Genomic DNA, 26,447 nt, shown 5'->3' with positions numbered 1-26,447 from the left:
GACAGCTCTTTGGTGTGCTGCCCACTTCCTCAGTCATTTTGTTCCCTCCCAGGTAGCTGCTCAAGTCTCAACCTAACACTAGTGTTCAAAAACTGTGTAATTTATACAATCTAGATAAGTTATTGACTTGAACATCTCAACTACTAGTAATTCTGATGCCCTTGAAAGGGGATTAGACAGCTTCTTAAAAGAATGATTTTAAGACCACTTTCAGTTTAGAGACTTGGAAAAGTATGACTCATTTGAACTATAAGTAATTCCTCATCATTTAAAAAAAAGATTTTTGTAGAAATGACCCTAAAACTTTTTTCAGCACAGTGTGCCTATCATGCTAGTAAACTAGTCTATTAAAATGTCACAGTTTCATTCAAGGAACTGTTTTCTCAAATCAGGTTTCCTGTTCATTACATTAGTGAGCATGTTATTCTTGTAGACACTTCTTAAAGGAACTTGAGATTTTTTTCAAGTTTCTAAACATTGTTATGTTACATGAACAATTCAACTATCATGAAGAATGTGTTTTAGCCTATATGACAGTCCTTTATTTCAAATGGGCTCACAAAAATAATCTTGAGTCTCAAAAACTAAAGGCCCATTGAAGACATGACACCTTTATAAACAGGGACCTAATGTCAGATGGTGCTTTGAGTGGCAACATGAATTCAGAGAGTACATCAGCCCTTTTCTTCTGAAAACTGTTGACAGTGATTAAGATGGACATTCTCTTCTGCATTGACGTAAGTGATCAGAGTAGTAGCTTCACATGCCAACATATATAGGGAGGTAAAGAGGGAGCTCAAGAAAGCAGGGCCATAAGGAAGCACTTAGTTACACTCACATACGTTTCAGTCAACAGCAGATCACATATACAAGATTGTGTTGCCTAGTGATATCTTAGATTTCACAATCTTAGTTTGTGAAAGTATACTTTATGATGTTCACATGAGACAAAATTGTGTAGCAGGTATTTTTCAGAATGCATCCCCATTAAGAGACACATCAGTAATTACTAAGATAATTTTAATTTTCATAAACATTATACCTAAATATATTTATTGATAATCTTGTCTCACAAGCTTCAACCTTTTACTAATTTTTGTAATTACAGAAACATCGTACTGCTATACATATAAATAAGGGTTTATTAACCTTAGCCCTTTTGACATTTTGGGCAGGATAATTATTTGTGTAGAGGGCTGTCTTATTAATTGCAGAATGTTTAATAGCATTATTTAACCCCATAGCCGTGAAAATCAAAAATGTTTCTAAACATTACTAAATACATGGGGGCAGCAAAGAAAATCCCCCATGGTTGAAAGCCAACAACATAAATAGAAGAAAAATAAATACAAAATTATAGGGGGAAACACTAATATCATCAAGCACAGAATTTTATTTTTTAGTTGTAGGTGGACACAATGTCTTTTAATTTTATTTATTTATTTTGATGTGGTACTGAGGATTGAACCCAGAGCCTCGCATGCGCTAGGTGAGGGCTCTACTGCTGAGCCACAACCCCAGCCCTAGAATTTTATTAAATGTTGAACATGGGCCTTATCTTCCTATAGTTTCACTTTCAAGAAAAAAGTTTAAATGCAATACATGAATCACAATTGACATCTGCCAAGATTTAAGTTCCACAAAGGCAGAATTTTCCAAAATCTAGTTAATTCAAATAGTAGAATAAAGCAAATTATACAACATAGCTTATCCATATTCAATGCGGATTCATAGGTTTCTTCCTAATATTTGAGATTTTTAAAAAAATTATTTTTACTCCTTGAAAGAAGTATTTTAATCATGATGAGATAGTTAATTCACTATGAGACTCAGACTCGGTAGATGCTAAAACTTCGGTTTTAAGATGTTGGTGTTGGTAGTTTTGCTAAAGCTGGGAAAACACTAATCTCAGTTTGATTTTGCACATTGTTGACGCAGAATTTTGCACTGGATGTGAAGTCACTGTAAGAGCCTCAAATGTAATTACTTTGTGTATAATACAATGAATTTTCTTCCTATTCATATAACCCCTTGGGTTATAATAGTAAAACATGGCATTGTATTAAGATAGGAAACATAAAAACAGATTTCAGGTAAAATGAACATCCATAATAGATGACTAATATTACATTGGTACTATACTACAAGTGTATGTCATGAAATTGAATGTGCCACAAAAGAGAATGGGTGGGCTTCAGGCAAAAATAGAGGTGCTTTTGAGAACTGAAGTCACAAATTTGAGTCTCCCTGAATAGCAGCATCTTTACGTTACAAGCTCTTCGACATGCTTTCATTAACTTTTAGAAGTAAAGGGCATACCATTCTTTAAATTCCACCTTTGTGGTAATCACTAACAATAGATTCTGCCAAAATGATGCTCTGTTGTCATCCTGCTGCCAGTGGACAAGATTACTCGTCCCCTAGGGCTTCCAAGAGCCACACACTGGACAACTTGATTTCCTGCTGATTGAGGAAAGAGCCTGAAACAATTGGAGGCAGTTCTTTCAGTTCATAAGATGCTGTCATCTGTACATCCTCAGATACAGAAAGCGGGCACCTGCAAGGCAGAGATGTTGGGAATCTTATGCAGGGAAGAAACTGAGGTTTAGGAAAACGTAGAATCTGGGTTTATTAAAAAAAATGTCAAAGAGAATAATAAATTTAAAAAATAAAATGCTGGAATTGTTATGAAGCAGAAAACCTTTATGGTTTTCAAACTATGGATTAAAACTGAGTAGGGATTATAATGTCCATTTAGTGGATTATGATTAGCATTTTCATTTTTTATAGTGCATGGTATATAGTAGAATTTGTGATGTTTTCATATATGTGTGTGTATGTATATGTATGTGTATCTGTGCATACACACATAATGGGTATGATAAAACATTTAGGTTACAGTCCTTTGCTCAACTAGTTACCTAAAAATGTCGGGTCCCAGGAGGAAAAAGTAAGAAAGTAAGAGGAAGAGGTGCACATCTTGCTAAGCATGCATCAATTTAGTGTTGTACTATAGGGTCCTCTTTGTATTCAAAGAATAGTACATCCTTGTTGTGAGAAATAAATTAAGACAACATGTTTCAAATTCAGATATGCCATAAATGTGCTAAAAAAGATGTTTTCTCTCCTTGAGAAACTTAAAATCTACTAAGAAATGAAGTGATTATGTTGTTGACTATTATTTAATAAGAAAAGAACTGTGGAATACTATTTGAGCACTTAGATGGGGTATTTATAGCAGTCTAAGGATTTTTATGAAGACACTTCTGTATAAAGGAAAAGTCTAAGTATGTTTTGAGTCAAGGAATGATTTTGTTCGTGTAGTCTTGTTTACTACTATCTGTTCATTCTGTCATCTAGAGTGTGTAATATGTGGCTTACTTTGATTCAAGTACAGCTTAAAATTTTCTATATACTTTTCAGTCCTTCTGCCTTGCCCTGCAGGTATGTTTGTGACTGAGGAGGCTGAACAGGGTCAAAAGTTTCACTCATTTTCCCTAGACCCCTCAGGGCCTAGTGGACTCATTTCTATTTGCCAATTATTATATTAGTTGACCATGAGCCTTCACTGAATTTCTGAAGAATGATACTGGTCAAGTTGCAGTGTTTGGATTCTGTTTCTAGATGCAATAATAGTAAAAAAATTAAACTTATCCTGCCACTGGCAGCTTTTTATTTTTCAGTAATTTTGCCCATGGGAACTTCTTCAGGTTGGTTTCTTGTTTCCTCTTAACATGACCTATTAGTTGTCAAGGGTTCCCTTGCTTTCTGGCTAACGAGATGCCCCAGGTTCTTCAGGTATTCTCTCCCCTAGTCCTGAAGTCAGCCATTTCTCAAGGAAAACTGGTTCCTACTAACCAGAAATAGTGCTAAGTAAATGTGGTCACTGCTGCTGGTTTTCTTTGCTTTTAAGTCTTTCTGGGACAAGAGAATGTCAGGGAATTACTTTTTATTTAAGCAGGTGTGTTACTTAATTCACAATGTGCTCTGTCTAGTCTAGCAGAGTTCCTACCTAATTCCAAGAGAGTAGCACATTGAAGAAGAACTAAATAGATGATTTCTTTAGAATGACTTTCATATCTAGCTCCTGAGGTTGATAGTCTCACCTTCCATCTATGTTTATTACCTCAAAAGTACTTCTTATTTTAGGAGAAAGACAAGGATGAGAATTTGGCTTATGATATCAATTAAATTAAACATTTTCCAGATACCAATAAATACTAGAGCCTCTACAGATACAGCGATTTTCTAAGAATTAATTACTAATATACAAAAAAAAAAAGCTCAGTATTTGTTTGGAATCTGGACTTAGCTTGCATGAGAAATTCCAGTCTTATATTAGACTTTAAAGAGACTGAGTCCTTATCTGTTTTAGAAAACATAATGAGCCATATAAATAGATAGGTTGTTTATTTGGTTTGGTTTTATTTTGTTTTTTGTTTTTGTTTTTTTTCTCTAGCAACTCCCCCCATCTTTGCCAGGATTTTCATTTCGTTGTTGTCATGAATTTCATGGTGTCTTCCCTTTGGTCTATAGTTTTTAGTGGACAGGAAGTTCCAGCAGTCAAGATTGATTGCTACTGAGTTCCCTGGGGGTGATAAATTGCTCCCTTTTTCTCACCCATTTGCCAAACTCTCTATCTTTATAGAAGAAATATTGAAGGAAAAATATGCCACTCTAAAAACTGCCCATTATTTTTACTGTGGGGAAAGCAAAATAAACTGTCTCTGTGTTCTCTGTTAAAACTCACACATTTTACCCAACTATTTGAAGCTTTATTTAACTCTCTGGCTTTTTTTTTTTTACAAGTTAGGATCTTTATTTCAGAGGACTGAATATATCTCCCTTGGAGTAAGTAGTACCTATACCTTGTTTAATAAAACAACAACTAGTTAAAATATAAACAGAACAGGATGTAAACCTTCCTTACTTTAAGCTCTGAATCTCTTCAGAGACTCAAATGCAGTTGATTCATATTTATGCTAAAAGCAATTGCTTTTTTAATTTATGATTTTATAAGAGGCAAAATATATGAAGAAAAAACTGGACAGTGCTCCAAGTGGGTTTCATGGGACTAATCTGAATTCTTTATGTGTATTGAAGAATGTTTTATTCTAAAATATAGCTAAAACCTAACTGTACTGGTATAGAATAGTTGGAAAAGATTAAAATGAATTTATCAAGAATGTAACAAGTCAGGCATTGTGGCACATAGCTGTAATACCAGCTACTCAGGTGGTTAAGGCAGAAGGATCACAGACCATGCTGGGCAATTTAGGGAGACTCTATGTCAAAATAAAATGCAAAAATGGCTGAGCATGTAGCAAATTGTCCTTTTTAAAGATGACTTTTACTATTTTATTTTATATGATAACAGAAAATTGAACAGGACAATAAAATATATGGAAGAAAACAGAAACTCTAAGATCCACCACTAAATAAGTCTCAAAGTACTGATTGTTAGCTAGAAATATATTTCTGTTTTCAAGAGATCAGTCATTATTATATAATATTTATTAGTCCATTATACATATTCTTTCCATTTAAGTAATTGAGATTCCTTTTTTTTACATACAATTTTTTAATTTTATTTAATTTCTTTAAATACATACTATGTTTAAAATTTTTTAACTGAGATTATTTCCATATCTCTTTGGACATAATGCCAGTATCTGCAAGATTGAAAGGCATCTACAGAAAAGAATTGGAATAAACAGTTGACCTGATTTTTTTAACTAGTTAATAACATAGATCTTAGTATTTACCTAGACTCACCTTCTAATTACCCATACATAACTAAAATCAAAGAGATGAATATGGTTAATTTTAATCTATTGGTTTATAAATATTATTTTTCTCTTACACTCATTGACTTAGGGATACAGACTTCCCTTAAATCTTTGTTAGTATTCATTTTTCTTTAATTATTTTATACAATCCAGGAAGACATGGGAAATAATTCTTAGCAAGATTTGATTGTAATCAATGGGTAGTGGTGACACATAATTAATAAAGATAGTTATAATAGAGTATGATAATACTTAAGCTAGATTTTCAACTGCAAAATCCCTAAAGATAAATATGTATCACAAATGTACAACATGCCAAGCAATGTTTTCTCAACACATATGTGTATGTACACAGGTGTGCATTTCTGTGTTGCATTTTTTTAATTAAAAATCATAAATTTACATAGGGCAATGTTGTTTGATTCATTCTGTTATTTTTTTCCCTTCTCCCCAACCCCTCCCACTGAGATTCCTAATGAAGAACAACCTCATCAACTTAGACCTAAAATGGAGGTGTTTTACCATTTCACTCTTTCTCTTTAGTTTCCATGGAAACATAATAGTTATGACAATAGGGGGAGAATGATGGTTGTTATTCAAAGATAAAAGTGGTCACAGGACTAAACACATAGAATTATAAAGCATTTAAAATTAAGAGAAGTAGTTTTTGAACTATTCGAGTAGTAAATAGAAAATTAAATGTGTGTTAGGAATGTAAGGTAAAAAAAAAATAATGTAAATGTTGACTCCATGAAGTTTTTGTTTATGTGGTCTTTGTCTCTGCTTTTAACAATATAACAATATAAAGCTGGATTTATTATTTTATTAATAAGCTCAATATAGAAAAAATGGAAAGTATATTGTAATTGAGTTCTCAGACCTAAGGAATTAGAAAAAAATAACCTTTTTTCTGTAATATTTTACCTATTGATAATATTAAAATGATAAAAACTGCATCCAGGTCATAATATTTTCACTTTTAAAATGAAATATGACAGAACTAACTATCCTGAAGCATCAGCCATGTGCATCAAGGTAATAAAACAGAACATATTACTATCTGAGCTAATTAGTGGGAAATAATTAGAGGGACTTCCTGAGGCGTTTTCTTACAGTGACACTTGCTGTAATGAATTACTGAAAGTCTCATCAACTTCAAACTAAACTTAGGGAAAGAAGCAATTTAACACTTAAGTCAGATGAGTGGAGATGTTTTACCAAAATAAATATTTATGTGGTATGATAAAGGAACAGACCACACAATTTGGTGCACTGATATTTTTATATTTTCAACAACTTAAACAATGACTTAAAAAGAGATAAATATGCAAAATGTACCTGCTATCCAAACAAGTCAAAGTGAATCCTGTTTCATGCCTGTGCATTTCACATTTGCTTGTTTGTTTTCCCTTTAGGCCAACTTCATTAGTGAGAATTTTATTTTGTTTGGAAGACAGCTAGACTCAAGATGAAGGCACTGCTTTTTAGCCTAGCTACCTAATTTTATATATTTGTCAACCAGACCTGTGTCTACAAAGGGCAGACATAAAATATCAACATGTGTTTTTAGTGATGCTGACCTTAATATAGTGAGTTGGGTCTCTTTCCTAAGTGGCAAAATTGGAGGCAGTTGAGCACTCACATCTCTTCTGTACACCTCAATCTTCTTTTAATTTTTACTCTATAGAGGCAGTAAGAGTTGGTCAGTATGTGCTGGGTTTAATTATATTACTGAAAGCTCCCAGTTCACAAATGTATTTTTAAATCCTGTTGCTTTTTATTTCCAAACTTGGAAAATTAAGCAAAAGCTTTTTAATTTTTAAATTTTATTTTATTTTAATAATCACTTAGGAATAATGCCTCACATATCTAAGCCCATTCTTATTGGCTTCTAATTACAGGATGTCAAAGTGATACATTTTCAAATTTAATTAAATATATTTTGGATTAATTATGTTTATGGGTTAAATACCATAATGGAATCATCTAAATTAAAAACTCGTAGTCACTCAGTTATTTGTTAAGAACATTGTATTTTAACATAAAAATGCCTCTGGCATAACCAGGGAAAAGACTACCCTCTTGATTTTCATGGTTCAAGGGAAAACTGAAGAGAAAAAGGAAATTGATTGCAATTGTGATATATGTAATAGTTGATTCAACATGTGAAGAATGCTACCAGGACTGTGATTGATCCTTGCCTCTGTTAACATCTTAATTGCCTAAAGATGTCTTCAACCAATCTGCAATTCAAAATGTAGGTGTTATTCCCTAGGAAGCAGTGCAAGCATACATGGGTGAAGGAATACACAGAATGGAGAAAGATGGAGAGGAAATTAATTAAAAAATAAATTAGAAAAACAAGGCTCACCAACTTGCACAGTAGTCATCTGAAACCCATACATTTAACAGCAAGGAAAAACATTCATTTTGGTTTGATGAAAGCAGGAGGTTTGGGAATTGTCTAAAGAGACTCCAGGGTGTGTGTTAGCTAGTAAATTAGATGTGAACTTGCTAATGCAGCACTGTACTGCAGCCAAAATACAGCTGGTAATATTAGGATATTAGGGATTTGTGGAGAGATGGGTTGTATTGGAAATAGGTGATAATGATAGGAACAAAACTTCCCTGTGCAAAAGATTCACAAAATATTTTATACAATTGAGCCAATGTTTCAAAATGTCTGTGAAGTTATTATGATACTATTCTACTAAATAAATCTGCAATGACTGCATCTAATTTTGTTATAGACATTAATTAAACAGTATAGTATTTCCATAGAATTGGATAGCATTATTGAAGCTGCCTCTGTACTATATGTTCATTTTAGGCTGTAATTATTTTAGGCAACATATTAATAGCAGCAGTAGTAATAACATGTGATGAAGGTTCTTAGGTTGCTCAGGCTCCACTACAGTGTAAGTAGGGAGAAACTTTCACAATTTCCATTTTATAAATGGGGAAACAAAGCAGTTAAACAACTTTCCCTAGTTGCACAGCTAGCAAGTAGAGTTACTCTACAATGTAAGGATGTAAAGTCGGAGGTAGTTCATTACAAAAAATTAATTCTTCAATTCATAGATCAGGAAATAAGATATTGCTTGTACCTCACCAGCACCAACAGGGAAACTATCCCTGCTTGAATTCCTTAGGGTCCTTTATTCGAGTTGTAGATTGGAATCTTAGTAGATAGTCTGGAAAGTTTTCTTTCAAGTAACATCTGTTGTATTTTGCTATGTTTGCTGTCATTTTTTTAACAATGTGGTAAAGAAAAGACTACATATTTACTAGCTTAGGAAATAATTCCTTTTCTATGTATTGACACAGTTTCATAAAATTGGGAGATTATATACATATAATCCTGATGTATGCAAATGATTTTGGGGTATGCTGAAATCTTATAGTATACCAAGAGAAAAATTATAAACTTAAATGTTTATGTTGATATTTAAGCAATTTTGTTCTACAAATAGAGTGTAGTCTAGTATTTTCTTTTGTGATGGTATGGATATAATATCTTGAGATAAAGAAAAGTATCTGAAGATAGGAGAAACCATCAACTCCAATGTTCATCTCCAAAGCTGGAATGTTGAGTGGGCAGATTAGACAATACCTGAATCAAAGGTGAGCAGAAAGGAGCTCACAAAGGATTTCCAGAATCCTTGCTTTTCTTCTGAGAAAGTCAAAGCAGAAATGTGTTTTTGTTGTTGTTAACCTAAAAGCTGAAGTGTGCGGCTTGCCTTAAGTATGCAGGAGTTAACATTGTCTGGTCACAGTCACAACATTTCAGTAGAGAAATTTTCATAAATCATTTCAGGAGTATTAAAAATATTTGCAATATGTAAGCACCTTGCATTAAACATTTTATCTATACATTCACAAATACTTTACAATTAATAACATTTGCTTACATTATTGTAATTTTCTTTAAAAATCCCCCTTAAATCCAAAAATACAAAATTATGCATAACTTTTGAAACTTTATGATATTTTAAAAATAAGTTCCAGGTTTTGTTATGATTTTCCAATTTTTTGTGTATTTCTCTGTAGAGTTAAGTAGTCAGTGTTAGGCAGCTCTTAGGTCTTTAAGCTGAACCTTGGTTCTTGAGACAATCTCTAAGAATGCAGAAGAGTTGGATCCCTTCCTTTGCACTTGTGAGGCATGCATTCCACCCTAGCATGAGAGATGAGCTCACGTTGGGCTTCAACAGTAGGCTGGATAAAAATAAGTAAACATGTCATCTGAGGACATGATTATACCAAGTGAGTTTACTGTTCATTGTTTCAAAGCACACTTTGATGTAATCTGAATGAAGTTAACAGAAGAGAAACGTTTACATGCAGCAAATGTTGTATCCTGTGAATATAATGGAAAAAGCTTCATCTAGTAAGAGAAAAACTTCCTACAACCCAGCACTTGAAATGTCTGTGTCTCTGAGACACTGAGTCATTGATTCTTAATCCTTCTCTTGGTAAATCACTAGTTAGTCCATTTGAAATCTTTAAGTCCCCCAATACCAGGGAGTCACACTGGGTCATTATTCTTTATTCCCTGGGTTCTAGATGTATGAGGGAGATCTCTAAATTAGATACCTTCATTCTCTAGAAGAGGAAACCCTTATTCCAGAGACTCCGTGGTACCACAGTGAATTTCACCTTTATGTAAATCTATAGCATTAATTTGAAAGAACTCTAAATAAATAGAAGGAAGACCAGTAAAGTAGAGGAAGAGGAAGAGGGGGAGGAAAAGAAGAACTAGTGGAGATGAAAGTGCAATAAATTATGTTCTATGCATGTATGCAAATGGCAAGATGAACCCCAGTTTTATGTATAACTATAATGCTTTAATAAAAACATTTTTAAAAGTATTCAAACTGATAGAAGAAAGAAAGGAAGGAAGGAAGGAAGGAAGGAAGGAAGGAAGGAAGGAAGGAAGGAAGGAAGGAAGGAAGGAAGGAAGGAAGGGAGGGAGGGAGGGAGGGAGGAAGGAAGGAAGGAAGGAAGGAAGGAAGGAAGGAAGAAGGAAGAGGGAAAAAAAAGAAGAAAGAAAAGAAGAAAGGGCAGGAACCATGACAGGACACACATAATTAAAGATTTTGAAAAACAAAAAAGTTTGTGGAGACTTAAGAAATATGTCTTGCATATTACTACATCCATGGATGAAATATAGAACCAATAAAAAGCTTCTCCCTGCTACTGACAGGTACTCTGGAATGCTTAATGTACCTTTTCTGGTCACTAGGGTACCATTTAGAGCAGTGAAGCAGTTGATTTACAATATGGTACACAGATGAAAGCCTCAGAGTTCTTTTTTATCCACTGGGAGAACACAACTTGCATTATCTCATTACTTATGTCAGTTAATCTCTGAGTTTGATTCTATTCACATAACTCTCACAGAAGAAAAACACAATGTTATAAATATTCAAATAGTTTTATCATATTTTGTCTAATGTTTTTGTGTGACTTGGCTATTTCATTCTTTTCCAGATAGACACCCATTAAAATTTGAACATCTGTAGTATACAGTTTTGAGACAATAAATTTGAAAATTGCTTCTCTTAAGGGTATAATTGCTTAACTTAATTGACATACAGTTTGATAAATATTTGATCTATGGAAAGAAATCATTGGAGAATTTCATTAATGACTAATATACATATGGTTTTATGACTTGGCATTCCAAAAACGAGCCAAAGAAATTGTGTTTATGATGGCACACACAGAGTAATCTAACTGAACAGAAGGGCAGAAGCTTTGTAATGTCTGAGAATGCGTTTAGGCAGGAAGAAATGGTGAGAGAACAGAACCAAGAAAATCTACACTGATTAGAGTGACAACAAAAGTAGTGATGATATAGTATTAGCATTCTGTGGCTGATGTGATAAATTGCCACAGACAGGTGGTTTAATATGAGATTTATTCTCTCCCAGTTCTAAAGCCTAGAAATTCTAAAGCAGTACCTTTGGGCCCCATCAAGTTACCAGAGATCATACATGCCCCCTCCAGATTTTCTAGACAAGAATGCATCCCCTGCCTTTTCCAGATTCTGGAAGCTACTGGCATTCCTTGGTTTGTGGCTTCATCACTCCAAGATTTACTTGTTTTCACATTGTGTGTGTGAGGGGGAGGGGTGGTCATAAGCCTAATCTGCTTCCCTTTTTTAGAATACTTGGGATATTTAGAGTTTATTTGAATAATCCATGATAATTTTCCAATCAAAATCTTTAATTTAAATCATAGCTGCCAAGATTTTTTTTTTTTTTTTTTACAAATAATGTAGCTTTACAAGTTCCAAGGATTGGGACCCGGTATCTTTGGGGAACCACTTTCAGCCTACCAGAAGAAATCCACTGATGAAGTTAACATATATATCATATCATATATATCATAGACCATTAGCATATCATAGACCATTTTTTCTTCCACACTTCAGAAAATGCTACTCTGAACATACCTAGTGTGTTTTAGTGAGCTTTTTCACTACTGTAACTAAAAGACCTGACCAGAACAATTTTAGAGGAGGAAAAGTTTATTTGGGAGCTCACAGTTCCAGAGGTCTCAGTTCATAGACAGCAGGCTCCATTCCTCACCTCAGGATTGAGGTGAAGCTGTATATCATGGTGGAAGGGTGTGGAGGAGGAAAAGGAGGTAGAGAGAGAGAGAAAGAGAGAGAGAGAGAGAGACTCCACTTGCTAGATACAAAATATATACACCAAAGGCATACCCCCAGTGACCCACCTCCTCCAGCCACACCCTACGCACCTGCATTTACCATCAGTTAATCCCACCAGAGGATTAATTCACTGATTAGGTTAAGTCTCTCATAATCCAATCATTCCTCCTCTAAAAACCTTCTTGCATTGTCTTCACATGAGGAATACCTCACATCCAAACCATAATACAGTGTGACCTTTGATGAGAAATGAAATTGGATTCCAATGATCCTTGCTCTTTCTTCAACTCTTTTCCTCTCCTACTTCTTATATCTAGTATTGTTCATTCCAGGTGTAATAGGAGAGCAGCAACTTTATTTTATACAGTTTTCCAGTGCCTTCCCCACTCTCACACCTTTCTTGCTGACTAGGAATTCCTTTCTTGGGATGCTTAGTATTCACTACAGCATCTTTTGGGTAAGTGCACTTTATATGGAAAGAGTAAAAGTCTCCTCCTCTTATAGGAAAAAACAAATCTCTACTAATTGTTGGATCCTTCACATCAAAAATCCAAACCTACCTGTCACTTAAAGAGTGTGCCCGCCAAATATTAAACAGACCCTCTAAATTTGATACCCCATGATAGAAAATTCCAGAGGACCACTAAGTACCCCAACAGGACCATGGAATTCCTATGTTTGTTTGTTTTGGGGAAGGACTTGAGAGGACTGTGTGGACTAACATCTCTTGGTATGATCTCTAGGGATCTGTGTAGAAAGAGCTAGCCCTCCACACATAAGTGGGCAGATTTGTCTGAATGCCCCAGAGGGACATTATGAAACATCCACCTGCTCTTGAAGTTCCCAGGCTGAGCCTCTTGCCTGGAATCACTCCCTGTCCTTAGTACATCTGCATCCACATAAACATCTGCATCCAAATAAACATACTGCACATTGGTAGAAGAGATTCCTTGGGTCCCTTTAGAGGCTGCAGACCCAGGGGAACAGCAAAGTCTTTATGGCAGGACTGACGCTCATTCACATAAAGGTAGTCCTATGACTTCTATTTATTTTATTGGTACAAATAGATGAACTTAACCCATAGGGAACATTACCATTATAACAGTTGTTAACTCTTTCTCTTAAATTTCCCAAGAAGCTCTATTAAACCCCAAAGATCATGAATGAATACTGTTGTACTCATAAGCATATCTTCCCCTAATAATTAGTTGGAATTGACACTTGTACCAGACTCTGAGCTAAGCATTTTATTTCTTCTGTGAAATCCCTTGAGTTATAATCCATTATTATTTTTGTCATCCTCATATTCCAGATAAGGAATGTGAGTCTCAGAGGAATAAGGTGATCTCATTGATAACTATGGAGTTGAAAGCTGCAGTGAAATTTAGCAGCAGAGTAAGAATTCAAACCCAGGTGGTCTATCTCCAGACAGTAGAGTAAGGATTCAAAGCCAAGTGGTCTATCTCTAGACAACAGAGTTAGGATTCAAATCCAAATGATCTATCTTCAGAATTCACCTCTTTAAACCTCACCCATGCTGTTTCTTAATATAGTAATGACCTTGTTATGACCTAGGTTTCAATCTGGAAATAGGCATGTGTAACTTTCAGTGTGACAGTATTCCTGGTTTACATTTCAAATGGAGGGCAATCAATCATAAGACAGCACTCCCTTTTAAAACTGCCTCTGAGTCTTCTGCCTGCAGCATTAACCATGGGTTATAAAGCATAAAATATGATGTCTTAAGTCCTGCCATAACTTAAAAATAAAAACAAAACCTTATCTGGAAACAATGCTATAGAACATAGATAGTTTTTTCCTATCATATTTATCATCACATATTTATAGTCAAGTATTTCACTATAAATTTTGTATCATATAGTTACATATTTAGCTAGGTGAGTTCATTTAAGTTAGCATTACCAAACCCACCTATGAGCAACTGAAGCAAATTCACAGCCACCCACTCAGAGCTAAATGAGGACACTTAGACAACATGAATGTTCCACTGGGAGCTTCAAGTGACTTTGTATCCATCAAGGGAAAGGAAATTGAAGAAAGATGATCTTTATTGCAAAGATAAGAGAGATGGCAAATTATTCCTACTGTAAAGGCAATTTATTTTTAATTTGGTCAAGAAATATTAGTTGTATTTGTTCTTTTAATGTCCTGTTTTTAATTATTGTAGAATTCATATATTCTAAATATTGCTGCTGCATGTGTTTTGTGTACTTACATCCTAAAGAAACCTGACTACAGCTAAATAACTCCCTTCACCATTACTTTACCAGGCTCACTTCAAATCCTTTATTACAGGTCTTTAAAAAGGTCACTGCTGGTATTTTTAATTTTTATTTACAAATGTTTAGTAATGTAGAAAATGCTTTAGAGATACAATGAATTTAGAATTTTCCCAACTATACTGTATTTGGGGAAAATCACTAATTAAAGAAATGTTTTACTGATAAGCTACCAATAAACTTCTTTTAACATGTGGGATATGGCACAAGAGCTGGGAGTCACAAATTTTCTTTGTGAAGAACTTGATGATGGATATTTTAGGCTCCCCAGTCCCACCCAACTCTGGTGTAGTAGCATATAGCAGCCATAGACAGTGTGTGAACAATCAAGAGTAGCCTGTCTTAATGAACTTTACTTATGAAGCCTACAGCTCGAATTTCATACACTTCTTTTGTATTTATTTTCAAACATTTGTAGATGTAATAACCAATCTTGATTCACTGGCCACACAAAACATAGGTACAACCTGAGCTTGGCCTAAGAGTTGTAATTGACCAATTCTTGCTCTAGAATATTGTAGAACCCATTTAATATCACAAAAAAAGTTTTTCCAGGGAATTACTGAGCAGGTGAGAAGGAAGGGACTGAAATTAGCAAAGGGATTTTAGAACCTTTATGTGTTATGTTCTTAGATTAATTTTTTCCAGAAGTCATAATCTCAACCACTTTAGACTATCCAAAATTGAAATCTTGCTTTTCCTCAGTCCTGTTTTTAATGTTCCCTGTATCACTAAATGGCAATTCCACCTTCTCCCCCTCCCTCATCCCCCACCTCAAATCTATTAGCAGATATCGTATGTCTGTTTCCTCTAGGACCCTCGTCTACTTGCCACCGCCTGTTCACAAAAAGGCTCTCATTTCAATCACTACATCTTTTTCCAGTTTGCCTCCCATCCCTGATGTGCTCTCCTCCCTAAGCATCCATTTACACCAAAGCCTCCTGGGTGACTCTACAGATCAGAAGTAGGATGATGTCACACCTACTAGCTGCAATCCTGGGCAAGCTAACTGAATGCTTTTAAGACTCAATTTCCTCTTCTGTAAATGGAAAGAGTAATTATCCATGCCTCTGTGGTTTGATGTGAAGATTAAATGACTAATTATGTTAAACATTTAGTAAGATGTCTATTGTATAATTAGATCATTAAATGGTGGCTGCTATCTCCATCATCATAGGCATCATTGTTGCTTTTCTAGTTAAATGCATTGCAGTCAGAATAAAACCAAATGCCTCACCTCTTAGGCTTACATAATCTACCTCCCTCTCCCCGCTGCCCTGTTTGAAGCTTGATATTTCTCAGCCACCCTGATCTTCTTTTAGTACCTCAGGCACTCCAAACTCTTCAGGACTGTCATGTCTGCTTCCCACCTCTCTTCCTTCAACTGTATTTCCTGACCTCTCCTGACTCATTTTAAAACTGTTCCCCCAAAAGTCATACTCACTCAATCACAGAAGTCTGCTTGGTAGATTTCTAATAATTCCCACAGGGAATTATTTGTATGTGAATTTTATTTCCTATATTCTTATTAGAATATAAACCCCAGGAGTAAGAGACAGGCCTGTCTCTCTTCTTACTCTCTGCAAATAGTGGCCTCAATACATACTTATTGAATGAAAAATAAAAGAAAGAAAAACGAAACCTCAGGAATTATCTGTTCATTTTCTCTGAATTTTGCTACATTCACTTAAATTCAGCAAAGTCAATCAGAAGGTTCATTCAATCTTCCGTCCATTTATTCAGCAAACATGTTTTATATGCCTTCCATTTAGGCCTGTGCAAAATATACAGCATCAAAAACCTTGCTTTAGCATTTATGCTTTCAAGGAATTTATAACATAATTGCATAACTGGGCATTTAAAAGTACATATCAAAAATATATATCACTGCATTTCTTTACTTCAGCTTCAAGTTTAATTACCTTTTTCATCAAAACAGTCATCGTACAGAATAGCAGACTCACTGGTGCCATCAGTTATTCAGTGAGAGGTGAAATTCTAATTGAATTTCTTTTTCCTTCTATATTTCACTTTTAGAAGTAAGAAAAAATGTCCCTAAAATCAGTTATCGAAGATTATGTATTTTGAAGTTTGCAGGTTACGTCTTGGGATTGGAATACATGTATCATGTTCTGGTTCAGTTTCTATATGAACTGCTGTCCCTGTAGGAAGGCATCTTGGTCCCAATACAATGGAAAATGTTTGATTCAACAGAGATTCTATTTTGTCCAGCATGTATATCAAGTCCAGGAAATATATAGATATTTAAGGGACATTTTCAAAACTACTTATTATAAGAAAACTATTTCTTTCCCTTAAATGGCTTAAACCTTCATAATCTGAAGACTAACTATACTCAGATACCTGTGTCTGCACTTCAGACAATTGGTTTTCACCTGTGTGATCCCCAGCTGACCAGTTACAGGTTGTATTTGCAAGTTCAACTCTCACTTGGTTATTTACTTTCCTTGAAGAATTGTGCTTGGATTTAAAAATTGCTACCAGCAAAGGCACAGTGGTGAGTGCTCTCTTGCTGGGCCAAGCCACTAGGTATGCACAATATATGGTTAATTCACAGAGATTGACAACCTTCTGCTGAATTATTTTTCATTATACATGAGAAGGGTATTAATTAAAACTTCTGAAATGAAGGAGTTTATAAACACTCACGAATGTCTATCCTGTTAAGAAAAAGAAAAAAAAATTCAATAATTTCTGAGCGAAGTAATATGGAGGTAATCTGGAAATTAGGAAATATAGATGTACTTGCACGATCTGCCAATAATTGTTGGATCTGTGGAAATTCTACCCCTCTGGACAGTTTTTATGGCTAAAAACAAATACAGAAAGGGTAAGAAAAGATCTATAAATACTTATAAAAATCTTATATTTCTAAAATTATGGGAATTCATTACCACTTACTAAATATTGGCGATGTGCTTTACCTCAAATTAATGTTATCATTATGCTTGTTACTGGTAATTTACTTGCTCCCTAAACTATTAGTGTAACTATTACCACAAATTGTAACAGCTCCAGGGAGAGATTTTTTCCCCCTGCTCCTTGATAAAAATGAGAACTTAAAAGAGAGATGTAATTTCTGATCTCATACATTCTAGCTTTTCTACCTCTCCAGCTTAAAGAGAAGTTGAGAGAAAGAGAAGGGGGGAGGGAGAAAGAGACAGGACAGAATTATTGTTCTGATTTACATGAAAACTCATGGATTTTTTTCTCTACAACAGAATATGTTTCAATAAGCTCACTCCAAGTTTTGGCTTTATTTTTTATTATTCTTAAACTGGACTTTGGTGTAAAACCAAATTCCAATTTGGCTTCTGATAGAAATTGTCTTTCTCAAAGGGATCATGACCTTTTTCTATTAAAAATCAAGTTTATATTCAGTTAACACACTAAAGGAAAATTGAAAAAAAGTTTTAAATGCACATGGGATAATTTTGCTACAACAGGAGCAAGTTAGATATACATGGGAAAGTTCAGGAACTCTGAAACTGCTTGTGTCTGTGTCCCTGTTGACCACTATCCCTGTGACCACTATGTATTTTTATGCACAGAGAAATACATGTTTGCATTTAAAGCAAATATTTTTTTCAAATAACTAAATATTAGTTCATTCTCTGTGAACCAAGCACAAAGTAGAATACAAAGAAATGGAAATTTAGTCCTGACCCTCAAGGAGCTTAATCAACATTTAACGGCTATGTGAACTGAGTTGGCAACTAATATTTTCAAATGTACTGAAGATTAGCAGGCATATTCTCTAATAGTTTGATAAATTATTTGTTATGTTTTTTTATACTCTTCCTGAAAACTCCATCCCTTATTCATAACATTAACACCTCAACACACAGAATCAATACAAAACTTCATACTAAATGCAGTTCAAGGTGAAAGTCTCTAGGACCAATATAGGGAAGGGTCCGTTGTAACACAGCAACAATGAATTTATAAAATCCTAGCTGAATCCTAGTTCAGAGATGGGCCTAAGAGGTGCTTTGTGGCTCATTAGAAAGAAAGAGCCACTTTTCCCCTTGGATCCTGGGGGAGCTTAGAGAGAGATGGTGCCCAGCTGGGCTCAGTTGGTACTTTAGCAATACCATCTTGCTTCTAGAAGTGGAATAATTAATATAGGGATGGAGCAAAGACATTGATTCAGTAATGAGAGACTATAGGATGGACAGAAGCCACAATGGAAGAGCACACTATCCACAGAGCACAGACAAATCCTTTAGGCAGTTTTCTTTGGAAGTGTATGTATTCTACCTCTATATAAATATTACATGGGCTCATTATAAATAAATAACTTGTAAGTAATACTAAACACACATAATGACACCTTCTAATTAATTATAAATAACACAATCCAGAAATTTTAAAGGAAAAGCAAATGTGTATTTAATACATTTATAAAAAATACCTTTTTAGATAGTAAAATTTACGTATTTCAAATTTTGATGAACATATGAGAAGTGAACTAAGCCTATTATTCTAAACTTCGATTGGCAAACAGGACAGTCCTCATTCATAGCTCCCCTCCAAAGTGTCAGATATGCTACTAGATAATGGAAGCACTAAAACGGTAACACACCCTTGCCCTCCTGTGAGAATTCACACTTTGTGAAAGGATGTGAATACATAAATACCTTGACCCTCAAAAATACAGCACCACTCCAGAGGAGGTAACAGTTCTGCTTGGAAGAGGAGAGAAAGTAATAAGTTCAAGTCATATGTTCAAGGATATATCATACATGCATCTCTCACTGTTTTCTTCCTTTAGGACAAAATCCAAGGCAGCATGAAGGTGTGCAAACAGAGAAGAGTATGTGCCAGGAAGGCTTAGATGCATATACTTTGAAATTACACAAAGGCTGACATCTGAAGAGTCACCACCTTTCACTAACACTGTTTTTTCACCTATAAAATGGAGATTACATACACACACACACCACACACCCTAGAGTTTGGGAGAAGATTAAACAAGAGTAGGTATGCAAAGCAATTTGTACGGGGGAAGGCATGTAGTAAATGCAATTAATATTTTTCTTTGTTATATAAATAGTGGCTAGAGCTACACAGAGAAAATTTAGGAAGTTTTCAGTAGTCCTCTGAGACTGAAGCATGAAATTTGGATGAAGAGGTTATGAAGAAAGAGGCCATACTGAAAAGTTCTGTTAAAGCTCCCCACCAAACTTACCATTCGATGCAAATGCAGTGAAAAACATTCAATTTGAGGGCAGTGAGCTAGCATGACAATGTATTTTAAAAAGTTAATTGTGGAAAAAAACAGGGAGAGGACATGGAGCAAGTGACAAATCAGGAGACTTTTTCCTAAGACATGAAAGCACAATAGTTTTTATAATTGGTGAATCATTTTGAATATTATGTTTATTCTGTTTGATGTATATTTTAAGAGTTTCTGCATTAATTTATATGATTTTTATGTTAAAATATTTTTAAAAGTTCATTAAAAAATTTGCCAGCATGACATTGCCACTTTTGAGAAATGTATCACTCTAAGTACAAAGTTGATATTGAAATTGACTTTCCCAAGGCATCCTATGGTGCAAAGGGAGACACATGGGTGTTTATATAAAAGAGTAAGGAAATGAAACTGTTTCCTTTTGTGCTTTTCAGTTCAGCACCCTTTCCTAAATCACCTCAACATGTTTTATTTTCACTACCAGAAAATGTCTGGATAGTTATTGATGCCAGTCATAAATTAACATACTGTTCAGAAGAATATGATTTACTTATGAAAATTTGAAATCATGAATTCAAATGGATAACCATAAAATATAAAAGATAGGCAAAAGGAAGGAATGAAGGAATATATTAAAATATGTTTCTATAATAGTAAGGAAAAGTAGAAACTCAACTTTTGATTTTTATCAAATTCATAATATCACTGACATAAACCAGGGATGATGAGGTAGATATTGAATAGTGGTAAACATGAAAGTTAAAATGTGTTAGTAGTTTCTAATTGAATATCTTCAGGGTGGATTATGTACAGAAAAAATGCAAAACCACAAAGACTTAACTTTGAGGCAAACCTTGTACTTTCCTGCCCTCTAGAGGAAATTTGGAAAATTAACCCATCTTCATAGAGCAGAAACAAAGTGACTGAGTTGCGCAAGTCAAGGTTGTAGGAAACAAGCAAAATGTGCCCCCAGATCCTGAGAATACTTGTCTCTGCTCATCTAACTGAAGGCAGAGGCAAGCTAGCTGACTTTGGAGGTTCTTGAAACAGCTTCAAAGAATGCAAAAGATTTGGAGTGGTCACTTTTGAGTATACCCTTCTTACTTTTTTAGTAAGGAATTGCCAGGCACTGCATGGAGACTTGAATTTCCATCTCATTCAAAAAGAACATCCATCTCATTATGTGCCTGAACACAGAAGACAGTGAGCCTCTGACCCTGAGGAAGCTTGCTTTCTGTCAACAGGCTCCTGGGCTTAGGATCCTTTAGGAAACCAGCATGTAGCTACCAGAAAGCCAAAGAAATAATCTCACAATGATCTTGCAAGATCCTCAAAATCAAATTACACTAGTAGAGCAAGGAGCTTTGCAATAAAATTTTAATTGAATCGTCATAATTAGAACATCTAAATTAGATAAATGCTTGTTTATTGAAACGGAAATTATCTTTTTTCTCATCTCTACCTTTCAATATTAGTTTAGCCTCAAAATAAGGCACCGTGAATAGAGACCGTTCTGCAGAGCACCTTAGACTTCCATTCCTATTCCCGTGGTTGTAATTAGACACATTTCTGAAGACATTTCATCTATGACCCTCTGAGGGAAGTAAACATTTGGCTTTGAGGTGACTAGAGGTATTTTTTCAGTGGATGGAAATATTTCTATTTTCAAAATAGTTTTATTCAAACTCAGCAGCTACATAAGTATTTACATGATACTTCTAAAAATTCCTCAGCTTTTCACACAGGAAAGCTCCCTTTTTACTAGGCAGACCATTCCTTTAAACAAGTGAGTTCAGATGGAGTAGCAGAGAGAATTTAAGAGCCTGGAGATTCTGTTTCACGTTCTGAGAGAACAGACCCTATAAATTGCATCCCATGTGCCATCTAACTTCCTGTCCTCCAAGATGGTGATACAGAAAAACAGCTGTGGTGTGGGAACTGTGCAGAGCTGTGTTTCTCAAACCACAGGTCATGGAAGGGTGGTTGTGTAGGCCCTGTTTCCCTCTCTCCCAAAATAGCACCCGGGCTCTTCTGACCTTGCCGCCTTCCACCTCTGGGTCATAAGCCAACTGAGGAGTGAGCTGATCCTACTTCCTTTTCTTGTATTTATTTTTAATGGAGACAGGAAGAAATACACATCCTGGGAGAGGCTAGCATTCTCTCAAGAGAGCTACTAGATAAAATAAATAAATAAATAAAAATTTAAAGATAAAATCATATGTAAATAAAATATTGAAAATGTACGTAAATTAAAAACATAGGGACTGGATATGTAGCTCACTGGTAGAGCACTTGCCTGGCATATTCAAGGCTCTGGGTTTGATCCCTAGCATCATAAAAACAATGATATATATACATATATACTAGCTGAGTTCTCTTGGGTAGGAAATTAGCCTCAAATGTGTCTTACAATTTAGGAAGTACAGAAAACCATGTCACTCTGATTTTTGTATTTGAATAAATCTTACCCCTAAGTGGTGTATATTGAGGTTTAGATTTACTTATTCAGTATGGTTCAATAGAAACAATGAGCAGCATTAGACTATGTTTATAGTTACTCAGATGCCAAGAATTAAAGGACATCCAAGGGACAGATATGCTGCCCATTATACTAGAGCGGAGAAAATGGAAACAAGTTTCCCTGGTGACTTGAGATAACTGATGCCAATGCTCATGTAGAAGGAAAACCAGGCTCTGCCCTGCTCACAGTAGATATGTCAAAGGACATTTTAATCATAACTGCATTGGTAGTCCTTCTCTTCCTTTCTTCTTTACTCTGTAGTTGTAATTTGCACGAAGAATGAAATTGCTGTTTTGCCTCTCATCACAATGGCTTCTCGTAGTAAATTCATGGCTTATAAACATAGGCTGAAGTTGTTTTTGTGGAAACCAGATGAACTGGGAGTTCTTAACAGCTGGCACCCATCAGAGGGGCTGCTGTTTCGCCTGGCATGGAGATCACATGCACAAGGCCTTGGAGAACTACAGAATTCATGAAATTCTCATTAAAGGGAAGAAGACAACAGAAGGGACAGGCAGAAAATTTTAAATGTTGTTAGTTGGAGTTGGAGTTTTCCATTTGAGCCTTATCAAATCTGAACTAATTCTTTTTTGACTGAACACAAAGATACCCAAGTGTATGAACAATTACAATAAAAAACTTGGAGTTGCTACAACTAAGGGAGTAGTCTGTTAATGTAAATGGAAGTCAGCATCCAAATGACTTGTATATTATTTTTTAAATTTTATAATTCTACATTCATTACTCTCAAAAATATTTTGTTGTAAAAATAAATTATTCTGAATTCTTAATTTTAAAATATATAGAAATTAGGATACTTTTTATGTTTATAAGTTTTTAACAAAGAAAGTTTATATGTTATTCATGATGATACAGCATCATTTTTAGAAACATGTGAAACAATTGAAAAGAAATTGAAATATATTAAAATGTTAACAGTAATTATTCTAAAGGGTGAGATAATAAAAATTTCCTCCTATTTTTTCATTTATATATTTACCATATTTTCTACAGTGAGAAGTACTTTAAATAAAATAAATTTCATTATTTTTTAAGGATAGAAAGGATTTTTTAGTTGTTTTTAGACATATATGACAGTAGAGTATATTTTGACATATGTACTTGGAGTATAACCCATTCCCATTGGGATTCTATTCTTCTGATTGTACATAATGTGAAGTTGCACAGGTCATATATTAATTTATGAGCAAAGGAAAATTATGTCTGATTCATTCTACTGTCTTTTTTATTCCTGTCCCCACTTCTCTTCATTTTTCTTTTTCTAATCTAGTGAACTTCTATTCTTCCCCTCCCTACCCTCCCTTCTTGTGGCTTAGCATCCGCATATTAGAGAGAACAACTTCCTGGGTTGGTTCCATAGCTTGGCTGTTTTGAGTTAAACTGCAATGTTTAAGTGTACCTTTTTCCCCACATCATCGCCAACATTTATTGTTGCTTGTATTCTTGATAATTGTCATTCTGGCTGGAGTGAGATGAAATCTCAGTATAGTTTTAATTTGCATTTTTCTAACTGCTGGAGATGTTGAACATTTTTTTCATACATTTGATGACTGATCATATTTATTTTTCTAGTACCTATTCAGTTCCTTTGTTCATTTATTGGTTATTTGTTTTTCTAATGTAAGTTTTTTGAGTTATTTATATATCCTGGAGATCAATGTTCTATCTGAGGTACAGGTGGCAAAGATTTTCTCCCATTCTGTAGACTCTCTCTTCACATTCTTGATTGTTTTCTTTGCTCTGAAGAAGCTTTTTAGTTTGGTACCATCTCATTTGTTGATTCTTGATTTTGCTTCTTGTGCTTTCAGAGTCTTGTTAAGGAAGTCAGGTCCTAAACCAACATGATGTAGATTGGGGTCTACTTTTTTATTCTGTTAGGCTCAGGGTTTCTGGTCTAATGCCTAGGTCCTTGATCCACTTTGAGTTGAGTTTTGTGCAGGGTGAGACAGGTGTTTAATTTCATTTTGCTATATATAGATTTCCAGTTTTCCCAGTGAATGTTTATGGTGCCTTTGTCCTGTATGAGATAACTGTATTTATATGGGTATATTTCTGTGTCTTCTATAATGTTGTATTGGTCTTCATGCATGTGTTTGTGCCTGTACCGTGCTGATTTTATTACTTTAGCTCTGTAGTATAATTTAAGGTCAAACTTACACCAATACTCCTGCAATTATTCCATGAAATAGAAAAGGAAGGAACCATGATCAAGTGGGGTTCATTCCAGAGATGTAAGGTTGATTCAACATACAAAAATCAATAAGTATAATCCATCAGATCAACAGATTTAAATACAAGAACCACATGATTATCCAAACAGATGCAGAAAAAGTATTTGACAAAATTCAGCATCCATTCATGCTCAAAACATTAGAAATACTAGGGATAGTGAGAACATACCTCAACATTGTAAAAGCTATTTTTGCTAAACCCCAGGCCAACATCATTCAAATGGAGAAAAACTGAAACCATTCCCTCTAAAAACTGGAACAAGACAGAGATGTCCTCTTTCATAACTACTATTCAACATAATCCTTGAAACCCTAGCCAGAGTAATTAGACAAAAGAAAGAAATTTAAGGGATACCGATAGGAAAACCCCAAACTATCCCTATTTGCCAACAACATAATTCTCTATTAATAAGATTTTAAAAAACTTCACCATAAAGCTTCTTGAACTCATAAACAAATTCAGCAATGTAGCAGGATTTAAAATTAACATCCATAAATCAATTTTGTTGCTGTACAACAATGGCAAATCAGCTGAAAGAGAAATCAGGAAAACTATCCCACTCACAACAGCATCAAAAAAATAAAATAAAATACTTTGGAATCAATCTAACAAAAGAGGTGAAAGACCTCTATAATGAAAACTATAGAACATTAAAGAAAGAAATTGAAAAACACCTTAGAAAGTGGAAAGATTTTCTATGTTCTTGGATAGGCAGAATTAATATTGTGAAAATGGCCATACTACCAAAAGGGCTATGTAGATTTAATAAATCCCGACTAAAATTCCAATAATGTTCTTCATAGAAATAGAAAAAGCAGTCATGAAATTCATTTGGAAAAGTAAGAGGCCCAAATTTTAACCAAAACAATCCTTAGCAAGAAAATTGATACGGGAGGCATCACAAAACCAGACCTTAAATTATACTAGAATACTTTTTAAAAATAAATTATCATTTTGGTACCTTTCATGTGTTTGATGAGTAAAAGTACCATCACCATTCCAAGTATTCCCATAAAAATAATAACCAATTATTAATATTTTAAACTAAATCATTTAACCTAAATATAGTTTAATGTTAATAATTTTATTTTCCTTGAGCGAAGTTTAAGAGATACTATCACCTGCCTTTGTGCTCAACCACAGTAAATTCAACAGAAGTTAGAAAAGCTAAAGATAAAGATAAAAAGCACATGATAGGATATCACTTAACAATGAGCCAAAAATGGAGAAAAGGAAAAGAAAGAAGTATGTCCCCCAGGGAACTTCTTTGTGCCCATGGTGAGTATTTCTCCAAGGAATGCTTCTTTGTTAAGTTTGCAGGAGAGGTAAGAGGGCCATTAGATTTTTCCACAGGAAGATGAAGAGTTTTTGAGCCTGGAGGCTTTAATTAACCATGTGTAACACATTTACAAGCTTATGAGAATTAGAAAAGTCATGGGAAAATAAAATAAAGAAATTAACTGAAAAGAATGACAATGATTTGGCCAATTAGAAGATGTAATTATTCTGTGTTTTCCTTCAGATTACAAAGTGCCTACATAAGCTTTGAATAATCCTTTGAGTATAGGATGCCTTTACTGATAATCTAGAATAAGATCAGGCAGAGACAATGAGGTAGGAAATAAATACTAATAACAAATTATCCCAACATCTTTCTTTATATATTCATTTATTATTTTCCTCCAGTAAG

The 26,447-nt window shown here is 34.5% G+C and overlaps 1 protein-coding gene across 3 annotated transcripts in view; it reads left to right on the top strand.

Moving 5' to 3' along the window:
- The window catches only part of LOC306660154 (cGMP-dependent protein kinase 1), a 1,225,718-nt gene that overhangs the window by 1,138,636 nt on the left and 60,635 nt on the right, over window positions 1-26,447 (top strand). The window lies entirely within an intron of this gene.

Source organism: Sciurus vulgaris (genome assembly GCF_902686455.1).
Source record: "Sciurus vulgaris genome assembly, chromosome: 4".
In the NCBI taxonomy this organism is placed as follows: domain Eukaryota; kingdom Metazoa; phylum Chordata; class Mammalia; order Rodentia; family Sciuridae; genus Sciurus; species Sciurus vulgaris.
Note: the sequence above shows the minus strand (reverse complement) of the source record. Positions and strands in the feature narration are given on the sequence as shown.